The sequence below is a fragment of the Solanum verrucosum genome, unplaced genomic scaffold (genome assembly GCF_900185275.1).
Source record: "Solanum verrucosum unplaced genomic scaffold, falcon-dt-bn FXZP01000107.1, whole genome shotgun sequence".
Taxonomy (NCBI): Eukaryota; Viridiplantae; Streptophyta; class Magnoliopsida; order Solanales; family Solanaceae; genus Solanum; species Solanum verrucosum.
This window is the reverse complement of record NW_026020273.1, coordinates 38624-48998: the sequence shown is the minus strand read 5'-3', so window position 1 is coordinate 48998 and position 10375 is coordinate 38624. Positions and strand designations below refer to the sequence as shown.

Genomic DNA, 10375 nt, shown 5'->3' with positions numbered 1-10375 from the left:
AATTTCCGGACGGACTCCTTGCCAACTGCCCAACTTTCAAAGGGCATAACTCACTCGTACGAACTCGGAATCGAGCAAACTCGGTGGCATTGGAAAGATCGTTCCAAGGGCTTTCCAAACATAACTAGAACTACTCCTGGATCATCCTGAGCTAGGAGTTCTGGCTGCTCAAAGTTGGCCAAAAACTCATTGATTTCCCACACTTAACCAAATTTCCAGGTTTTGAACTTAGCCAATTTCCAGATTCAGAACTTTTTTTTCCAAAACTGACTACTTCCAATTTATGCTTACTTTAAAAATTCATACGTTAGGCTCTAGTTTCACCTATCTATTTTTAGGGTCGCTAAAATTTGGCGAGCTGGGTCGAGCTCGTCGAATCACTCGACGGTTCACCAAAGTTCCCCTGATCACTTTTAATTTCATGCGTAATCTTGATTTGGGTTCTGTAACTTTCGGCAGGAAACTTGAGTTCGCCGAGTTCACTCGGCAACTCGCGGAAGGTCTTCCTTGATCGCCTTTTCTGCACCTCTAACCCCTAAAAATGCACTGTAACTTTTGGCGGGCTAGTCCTTACTCACTAAATGCTGTCAACGATTCAACGAAAGGCACTTCCCATCGCCGACATGCCAATTTTTCTGGAAATTTTTGAGCCAATCCTTTGTGCAAGCTCAATCTAGCTCGCCAAAGTGATTCGGTGATTGGTTCGGTGAGTCTCAATTTTTCTGCACATCTTCTTGATCTATTTCTACATTTCCTTGATGTTTTGCAGATATGGCTAGAACTAAAGTCACAGGTAGAGACATGCCTCCCAGCAACGAGGATGCCGCTGCATCCAAGGCTAAAGATAAGGCTACCAAACTTCCCACAACAGGTGGGAAGTGAAAAGGAAAAGGAAAGGCACCTGCATCACCAGAGGCCCCGTTTCGACAGTGACGGTATCTACGCCACTCACCTCACCACTTCTGAGAGTGATGGTGAGCACTAGGAGCATCAGGCTGCAACTGCTAAGCCTGAGGAGGATTAGTAACTAGCAGCCCAGAGAGTGGAGCTGCGCTGCAAGAGGATGAATGATCCATCTAGGATCAGGACTCTCTAGGCCACCACTACTTCTCCTCCTACTACAACACAGACAGTGGTCCTAGTAGTACTAGTACAAGGTCCTCTTCGGTCTATGAACAAACTGAAGACTGAGGGGTTGAGGAAAGTTATAGAGGAAAAGTGGTTGTCCACTGATGGGGTCATTGATAGGTATCCAAATATTATGAGTTGCCGGAGGTCACATAAATTCCAGCGTTTCAGCAAACACAATGGCCCGTACATTTGGAGTTGGGTTAGCTTAAAGTTCCTTGATACCACAGGGGAAGAAGATGACAGCTAAATTCAAGCCGGTTGACTACGTGGTTGTTAGAAGTGCACAATTGATCCTTGCATGAGTAAGTTGAGTCTTTTTGTGTGCATTCATGATTGAGTCTTGTGTAGCACTGTTTGAAACATCCTTTTTGAACTGCTAAACTTGAGTTTTATTTAAGGATACGTAAAGGTTTAAGTTGGGGGTGTTGATCGGTCCATAATTTGGACTCATTTAGGGCTTTATTTGGATAGATTTAGTGTCCTCAAATGCTTATTTTGTGCCAATAACTGATGTAAAATCCTTGATTTCCAGGTATTTGGATTGAGAAACAAAGCATGGACACTAATGGAAAAAAAGAAACAAGGCAGCTAAAGGAACGAAGAGAAAAAGGCCTGTTGATCGCCTAACCCATTGGGTGAGTCATCTAATGGCCTCTTGACCGTCTAAAGTTCCAGTGTGCCAAGCCTTGAAGGAGAAAATCAAGTTGGCGATACAAAGGAGCAATCAACGTGTTGCCAAGTGGTTCCGCGATGCAGTGTTGGATCGCCCAAAGTTACAGAACTTGAGGATGCTGAAGGCAAAAGCAAAAAGGTGATGGAACTGACCAAAGGGCGTATCACCGAGTTGACCGGCGATACAGACCTACTGCGCTGAATGGTCCTTCGCAGCATATTTTTGGCGACTATAAATACTTTTTCAAACATTTTGTTTACAATCTTTTCATCAATCAAATTTTATTCTGAACATTCAAGATTGTTTTAAGACTAAGTTTTCCTTAGCTTTGAAGAATTGAAGTTTTTCATTTTTGAGATAGTGGAAGTGGGTCTTTGAGATTCTTCAATTTTGACCTTTGTAAAGACGAAATTAATCTTACCCAATTGATGGAAACACAATTTGGTAACGATTTTTATTTTTTTATGATGTCTAGCTAAAACCCTAATTATTGGGGTGTGATTTTGTGATTATGGGCTGATTCAGCTTATGGGTATTGCTAATTGATAGTTTAAATGTTGTTTAGAAGTGATTTCAATCAGTAATTGTGGTTTAATTTAAAGGGTTGTAGTTGCAAATGCAATTCTACCTTCGTATTTTTGGCTTGCTCGAGAGAGAGGTTTGGAAACCAAAATTATTAAATTGATCGTCTGTGGGTATTGGGTTGTCATGGGTTCAGCTCGAGAGAGTGAATCCTACACCCTTTTCCACATATTCATCTCGAGAGAGTGAATGGACTAAAGCGTAGGCTGTTCTTATTTGCCTACTTGTTGGTATTCGAGAGAAACCAAGTTGATTCGGGGTAAATTATTCGAGAGAGAGTTTTTCCCCACTAAAGTCTAGCTTATTCACTGATTTACAAGTATTTACTAGTAGTTGCAATTACCCATTTGTCTATATTAGCCTATAATCAAATCACATCCTAAGAACCCATCTCAATATTTGTTACTTCGTGTTATTTATTGTTGTTGTAGCTGATAGTTAAAACCAAAACCCCCTGTTATTTGACATTCCTGTCACCCCTTGATTTGAATTATGTTTTTCTTCGATAATGTCTATTCCTATGATTGACTTGAACATATTCGTACTTTACACTTGAATCTTAAACACATACCACTCCCTGTGGCATTCCACCCCAAATCATTTAGTTGGGTTATTATACTGACTAGTGATCATTGATACATAGAATTGGATGAAGTGTCCTGATATGTGAAATCCCTCCAGCCCTTCATTAGTTAGTATTCCATCCTCCAAGTTCTGAAATGATCAGAAGCTAGGATATTAGTCTCTTAGTGTGGTAAGAACCATCTGGGCGAGTGTCGTGCAGGAAAGGAAGGATGCTTTGGGTGTGGTCAGTCTGGTCACATGTTGAAAGATTGTCCTTTTAAACAGGGTCAATGAGGAAATAATGGTAGAGTTCAATCCTCAACTTCAACAACACTAGCCGGTCACCCGACTTAGCAGGGTAACTCATCTGGTACAGTCGGAGGTCAGCGCCAAAACAGGTTGTATGCTCTACAGGCTAGCCAGGATCGGGAAGATTCTCATGATGTAGTCACTGGTACGTTACAAGTCATTGACTTAGATGTTTATGCATTGTTAGATCCAAGGGCTACTCTTTCCTTTGTAACTCCTTATATAGTAGTCAACTTCAATGTTAGTCCAGAAACTCTGTCAGAACTCTTCTCAGTCTCTACTCCAGTCGGTGACCTACTTATAGCTTGGTGGGTATACAGAAATTGCCCTGTCATAGTCTCTCAGAAAGTCACCTCAATAGATCTTGAAGAGTTAGAAATGGTAGACTTTGATGTCATTCTAGGTATGGATTGGTTACATTCCTGGTACTCCTCAGTCGATTGTAGAACTAGGATTATTCGTTTTCAATTTCTAGACGAACTAATCTTAGAATAGAAGTGTAGTAGTTTAGCGCCTATGGGTCGGTTCATTTCATACCTTAAGGCCAGATATATGATTTCTAAGGGGTATCTCTATCATCTAGTTCGGGTTAAGGATTCAAGATCCAAAATCCCAACTCTTGAGTCAGTTCCATTATTTAATGAGTTCCCGAAAGTGTTTCCAGAAAATCTCTCAGAGTTCCTTCCGAAAGGGAAATCAACTTTGGATTTCATCTCCTTCCAGATAACCAGCCTATTTCTATTCCTCCTTACAGAATGGCTCCAATTGAGCTTAAGGAATTGAAGGAGCAGTTGAAGGACCTTCTTGATAAAGGCTTCATTAGACCTAGTATTTTCGCATGGAGTGCACCAGTATTGTTCGTAAAGAATAAAGATGGATCTCTTAAAATGTGTGTTGACTATAGGCAGTTGAACAAGGTCACAATCAAGAATAAGTACCCCATCCCCAGGATAGCTGACTTGTTTGACCAACTTCAGGGTGCTAGCCATTTCTTAAAGATAGACCTTAGATCCGATATTTCTTCAACTAAAGGGTCTAGGCTATCAGCAGAGAGTTGAGGTCTTCTCCCAAGGGGGAGATGGTGTGCTTCACTATCAGGGTCGACTATGTATTCCTAAGGTGGGTGTGTTGAGACAACAGATTCTTGCAGAAGTCCATAACTCCGGATATTCTATTCATCCAGGCGACACTAAGATGTACCATGATCTGCGAGAATTCTTTTGGTGGAATGGTATGAAAAGGGATATAGCGGATTTTGTGGCTAAGTGCCCTAATTGCTAGGAAGTAAAGGTAGAACGTCAATAACCAGGAGGTATGACTCAATATCAACATTCCTACTTGGAAGTGGGAAGTTATTAACATGGACTTCATTATAGGGTATGTAACCTCGTACTCGTAGAAAACATGACTCCATTGGGTGATTGTTGATAGAGTTACTAAGTCTGCGTGCTTTTTGGCGGTTAAGACTACAAATTCAGCAGAGGACTACGCCAAACTTTATGTTAATGAGATAATCTGGTTGCATGGGGTTCCTTTGTCTATCATTTCTGATATAGGCCCTTAGTTTACCTCTTATTTTTGGAAGTCATTTTAAAAAGGTCTTGGTACTCAAGTTAACCTTAGCACAACATTTCATACGAATGGTCAGACAGAGCATATCATTCAGACCTTAGATGACATGTTGAGAGCTTGTGTGATCGATTTCAAGGGTAGTTGGGAATATCTCCTTCCTCTTATAGAGTTCGCCTCACTACACCATTTTAGGCATAAGACCACACTAAATCTGGACAACGCTTGTAAAGTGTTGCCTAAAATATTTTTAGCAACGCTTTTAAAGCATAGCCTTAGTTTTAGCCTTTTGACTACGATAACATTGTCAACACTTATAAAGCGTACCGTTTAACGGTATAGGCTACACTTTATAAGTGTTGCCAAATCATTACATAATTTGCAACACTTATTTACACATATGATCACACTTTTGAAGTGTGCAATTTTTATAATTCTAAAAGCAACACTTGATAAGTATTGCCTTATAATTATCTTAAAATTTTCACCAAAATTATGTATTACCTCCCATATATTCAACTCTCCCTCCAATATCTAATTGGCCAAAAAAACACTCTATACAAAAGTAAAAATGTTTTTCCCCAAACCAAAATTTGTGCTGCTATTTGCCTAAAGCACTACTCAAAAATTAAATCATAAACCCTAGTTCTCCCCTTCTCAATTTCACCCAAAAATTCTCCAGTTTCCTTATCAATGGCATGTGGCGATTTCCCTAATAATTCTTCACCTTTGTCTTAGAGATGAGAATTTTTTTTTGAAGGATTTCGAATCTAGAGGAATCGGAGAATCTACGAGCAGTGGAGATGAAGATAGATTCAATCGCACGGTGAATATGTCAGCCTTCTTCTCGTCTGGGCTTGTCAAGGTAACAGACTGTACTAGAGTTATTTGTTTCCTCAACGCCAAATGTTTCGTACAAAAAATAAAGGTTTACTTTGTGGGTGGGAGTTCTAGCTGAAGAGTTATGTAGCTGTAGTGAAAGTTGAGTTTATGATGTCAGTTGTTCTTTTGGTCCCTTATTTTAACAGTACCTCTACCCTAGTTTATTTGGACCCCTGTCTTTTGTGATATATGTAAATCATTTCAAGCTTATGGATGCTTTCATGGACATGGAATTGTTGAGCTGCTACACTAATCGTAGATTGCTGATAACACACTTGGTTTTTGTCACTTTGAATTTTCTCTGAACAAAAGAAACAGAAGATCAGAAATTTGCTGTGAGGCTTCTAGATTTGTGTTCAAATTATAATTTCCCTTGTTAAAATAGGCTTTTCCCACAATCAAGATATGCACATTACTTATTTAATTTTCCGAACATGGGACATAAGTCTGCAGGCTCATTTATGCCCTAATTATTTTTGTACTTTTGTACCTTGTGGTCAATGGAGCATAAAAAAATCTTAAGAATGAATTGATTGTCATGTTTTTTTTTGAATTTATCTGATATGTGATTTATCTAATGGCGTACTGATGAAAGTGCCTTCTCTTGTTTGGGAAAAATCCTTTTAGGGAACGTATTTGCATCATAAGAAAATCAAGGGTGCCCAGGGTATCAAGATAACTGCCTAGGTATTATTCACTACTTGTAAATCTGTGAGCTCATTTTTGGTCAGTCTTAGGATCAAGCTTATGAAGTCTATTGGGTAGGAAACTTAATGCAGAGAGTCAGAAGTGGATTTTATTTTGACTGATCTGTTGTTAGAAAATATATGTATTTTGAATCTTAGATTAGTTTGTTGTTAAAATCAAATGATGCTATGTTTGGGTTCCTGATTTCCTTTTAATTAAAAATAAAATTAGCATTAGTTTTTCTAGGATCAATCAAGCAGAGTAGGGTGTCATGTACTGGATATAACTTTTGAGTCCTGATTACTGTTGGAAGTCAAATAACTTTTCGTTAAGATTTGGAGGAAGCTTTGTAATTGCACAAAACATAATAAGTGGAGGAGCTATCTCTTTGCACGCACATCTCTTTCTTTTTTCTATTTTTTTCTTGTGAGAAAACCAACCAATGCACTTGATGTCTCATGTTCAACATATATTGTGAAATTTGTGCAAGGGCATTGGAAGGTTATTCTAATTTGGGCACATATAGTCTCTTCTTCTTCTTTTTTTCTATTCATGATGTCCCTGAGCATATCAATTCTGTTCAGAATTTCTGATTTCCTAAGTCGGATATTTTGTGATACCTTCGAGAAAAAAATTGTTGGAATAGCTGTACAAATACCGTTCTATTTTGACTTGGAATAGTTGTAAGAAATTCAATGGTTGTTCTTGTGTAGTTTGTTACTTCAGTGAAATTTGACTTGGAAGTTCAACTAGTAAGCCATAACCTTTCAGTCCATTGCATGGGTGTATTGGCATTTTCTTTTACTGATGTGTGGTTCTTTCACTATTTACTATATGGCTATTGATTTAGTGGTGGTTTTCCATGAATAAGTGAGACTGAGAGCTTTCTCCTTCCCCCCCTTGGTTCTTTATATTCTTGTTCGGGGCTTTGAGCATACGATTACTGGCACTAGTCTATATGTTGTGGGGCCTGATGATGATGTTGAAGACAACAAACAAGCAGCTATGGGAGATATGAAGTCAGTGATGAGCAGGATTGACAAAAGTGGTGCGGGAGTATATGTTCAAGCAACTACACTTGGATCATTAGAAGCTTTGCTGGAATTTTTGAAGACCCCAAGAGTAAGCATACTTATCAGTGGGATTGGCATAGGTCCCGTGCATAAAAAGGATGCCATAAAATCTAGTGTTATGCTTGACAAGAAGAAAGAGTATCCAACCATCTTGGCCTTTGATGTTAAAGTGACACAGGGAGCTCAGGAACTTTAGATGAACTTGGTGTCAAAGTTTTTATGGCTGATATTATATATCACTTATTTGATCAGTTTAAAGCTTAGATTGACACTATCAAGGAAGAAAAAAAGAAGGAAGTTGCTGAAGAAGCAGTCTTCCCCTGTGTGCTCAATATCGTACCAAATTGTGTCGTCAACAAGAAGGATCCAATTGTTCTGGGAGTTGATGTTCTTGAGGGCATTTTCAGGGTATTAACTTTTCTTGTCTACTGTCTCATATTCATTGATTTCATCCACCAGCTTAATTATAAAAATAAAGGAAAAATTAAAGGTAATGGAATCTCTGCATTTCATTTGGGAAAACTAGCTTTTGTGCACATCAACAATACAAATAAGAATAGATAATCAATATTTAATGGGTTGTGCTGATATTATCAGATTTTCTCTAATTTCATGCTTCCATTAGGTTGGGGAAAGGGTTCTTAATTACTCACATTTATTTCTCGTTAAATGTGTAACTTTTTTATGTATAACCTTGTTTGAGACAGCTCGTCTAACATAAACAAACTTATGGACACTAATTTTTTTTTGGTTGATAAGGTAAGTTGTTATAAAGAAGGTACCATGGATACAAAATTAGATGTGCTAGCTCCTATACAAGATGCTATGAAAGGGTCGGGGAGCTAGCCAAACACAAAAAAGGGAATAACCATGTTAAGGGCCAGTCTAATGTAAGGGAGCTCACAAAATCTGGAAAAACAACTTTAGCAAGTGGTTTAGAGTTTACACTACATCCAAACATTTTGTTGTTTCAACTTTCTAAAGGCTCCAGCTCTCAACAACATCCATTTGAGGCTGTCTTTTTAATCTTTTACATTGGTGATATATAAACATATATGGTTGTGTTTTTATTTGAGCAGAAAGATTGAGGAGCTTGAATTGAAGAAGAACCAACAATAAACCAAAGCTATTGAAACTTCAAGGAAAGCTATTCCATCAATGGTGTTTATTTCCAAAAGACAAAAGTTTGTCATTTGAGTGGTTTCTAAATTAAATACTTAACCCATTTGGTAATTATACTTTATGTTCTGTTTCTGTGGAAGGAAAAGTGCAAGAAACAATTAATGATAGCCAATTCAGATTTCATGGAAAAAATGGAGGTATTCTAATTAATGAACCTATATGTATGTTACTCCCTTGCATGTGGAATTAGATGCAACTCACACTTCCATAGTTTATATTATGTTGTAATTCACATTTGAGATACCGAACTCAATCATTCTGATGTCTCTAATCTAATCCATCAAAAATGCACTATTCCCCTCTATGGTTCTCTGAGTTGTTATTTCTGGTTAGGGTGAAATGGAAAGGGAGAGGTGGGGCTTAATTATGTTTGATTGGTGAGGAAGTAGAGAGATTCATGGTGCTGTAGGATATGCATGTTAATGTAGGAGTCGTGATATTTTTAGTACTAGTAATTTTTGTCAACTGTTAAATGTTAATTGAGTGATGAATATAGGATAAGTTTCTGAACCTGGTGTCTAAACTGGAAGAAAAGGATAAGGCGATCACATCATTTATGTTGTCGGCAGAATAATTTGTTGAAGTTAAGAGAAAGGAAGTGGAACAAAGAAGTGAGAAATAGGGAGTGCAAGCAGTAGATGTAGCAATGGAAAGTTCAAATGATCAGAGAAAGGACCTAACAACAATTAACCCCAGAAAAGCAAAAAATACTCCCCCAGCAGCTGAGGGAAAAGCTGCCAAGATACAAAGGCTTAAGAGTGGCTTCAGACTATGCCCCAGGGTAGTTTCCTTTGGCTAAACATGGTCCGCAAGAGTAGTGGTTGAACATGTCCCCTCAGTTTGTGGTCCAGGTTGAAGATCTTCATATGGTCCAAACACCACCCTCAGTCTCTTCTTCTACTGCCATAGCTCCTCCTTCATTGCTGCTATACACTAATAATTTTCATAACAACAACCTAGCATCCCCTGTCAGGCCTGTCCCTGAAAGACGAACAATCACTGCTACTCTCTACACCATATCTAGTGAAACTTGCTATGAAGTTGGGGTTAACATGATGAACTACTCAACTGGAAACAAGACAACTACTGTCATCAAATTAAATGATGTCCCTCATAACGTTGGTGAAGGATTTCTCCAAGCCCCAATATCAAGACAAACTATAACCACAACAACTACCGTCAGACCTCATGTGAGTATCATGCATCCTATCTCCAGATCTCTCTCAGTGTGCACTCAATCTAATTAACTATTTATGTTCTTGATAATTGGATGCCACTTTAATTCTCTGTGTATGTTACTGAAGGCATTCTCCTCTCCGGTGAAGGGAGTCAAGATGAGTAAAGCACAGGAAGCTTCAGGGGATGACAGAGCTAGACAGGTTAGCATCAGCAAGAAGGAGTACGATCATCAACAAGCAAGCAAATGTTGTTCTTCTTCTGCCATATCCTTGCCCCAGGGAACTACAAGTTGGTTAGTTCTGGCTACTCCAAGAAACACTGCCTCAGATGAGTCTATCATTTAGGGGAACTAAATAGAGTACTAGTAGTAGTAACTAAGACTATTAGGTCCTTGTTTCTAAGCATAAGTTGAAGATGTTTTTTTCTTTTTTTTGGCCTCAATCGAATTGCTTTTCCAGTGTATGTTTGCTTACCTTCTAGTGGTATCGATAGGAATCTATATCACACGATAAGTGTATGTTTATTTCCCAGTATATTCGTGTTC

The 10375-nt window shown here is 38.5% G+C and overlaps 1 pseudogene; it reads left to right on the top strand.

Moving 5' to 3' along the window:
• Positions 1–421: 421 nt before the first annotated feature.
• On the top strand, positions 422–10175 carry LOC125833791 (uncharacterized; annotated as a pseudogene).
• Positions 10176–10375: the final 200 nt, after the last annotated feature.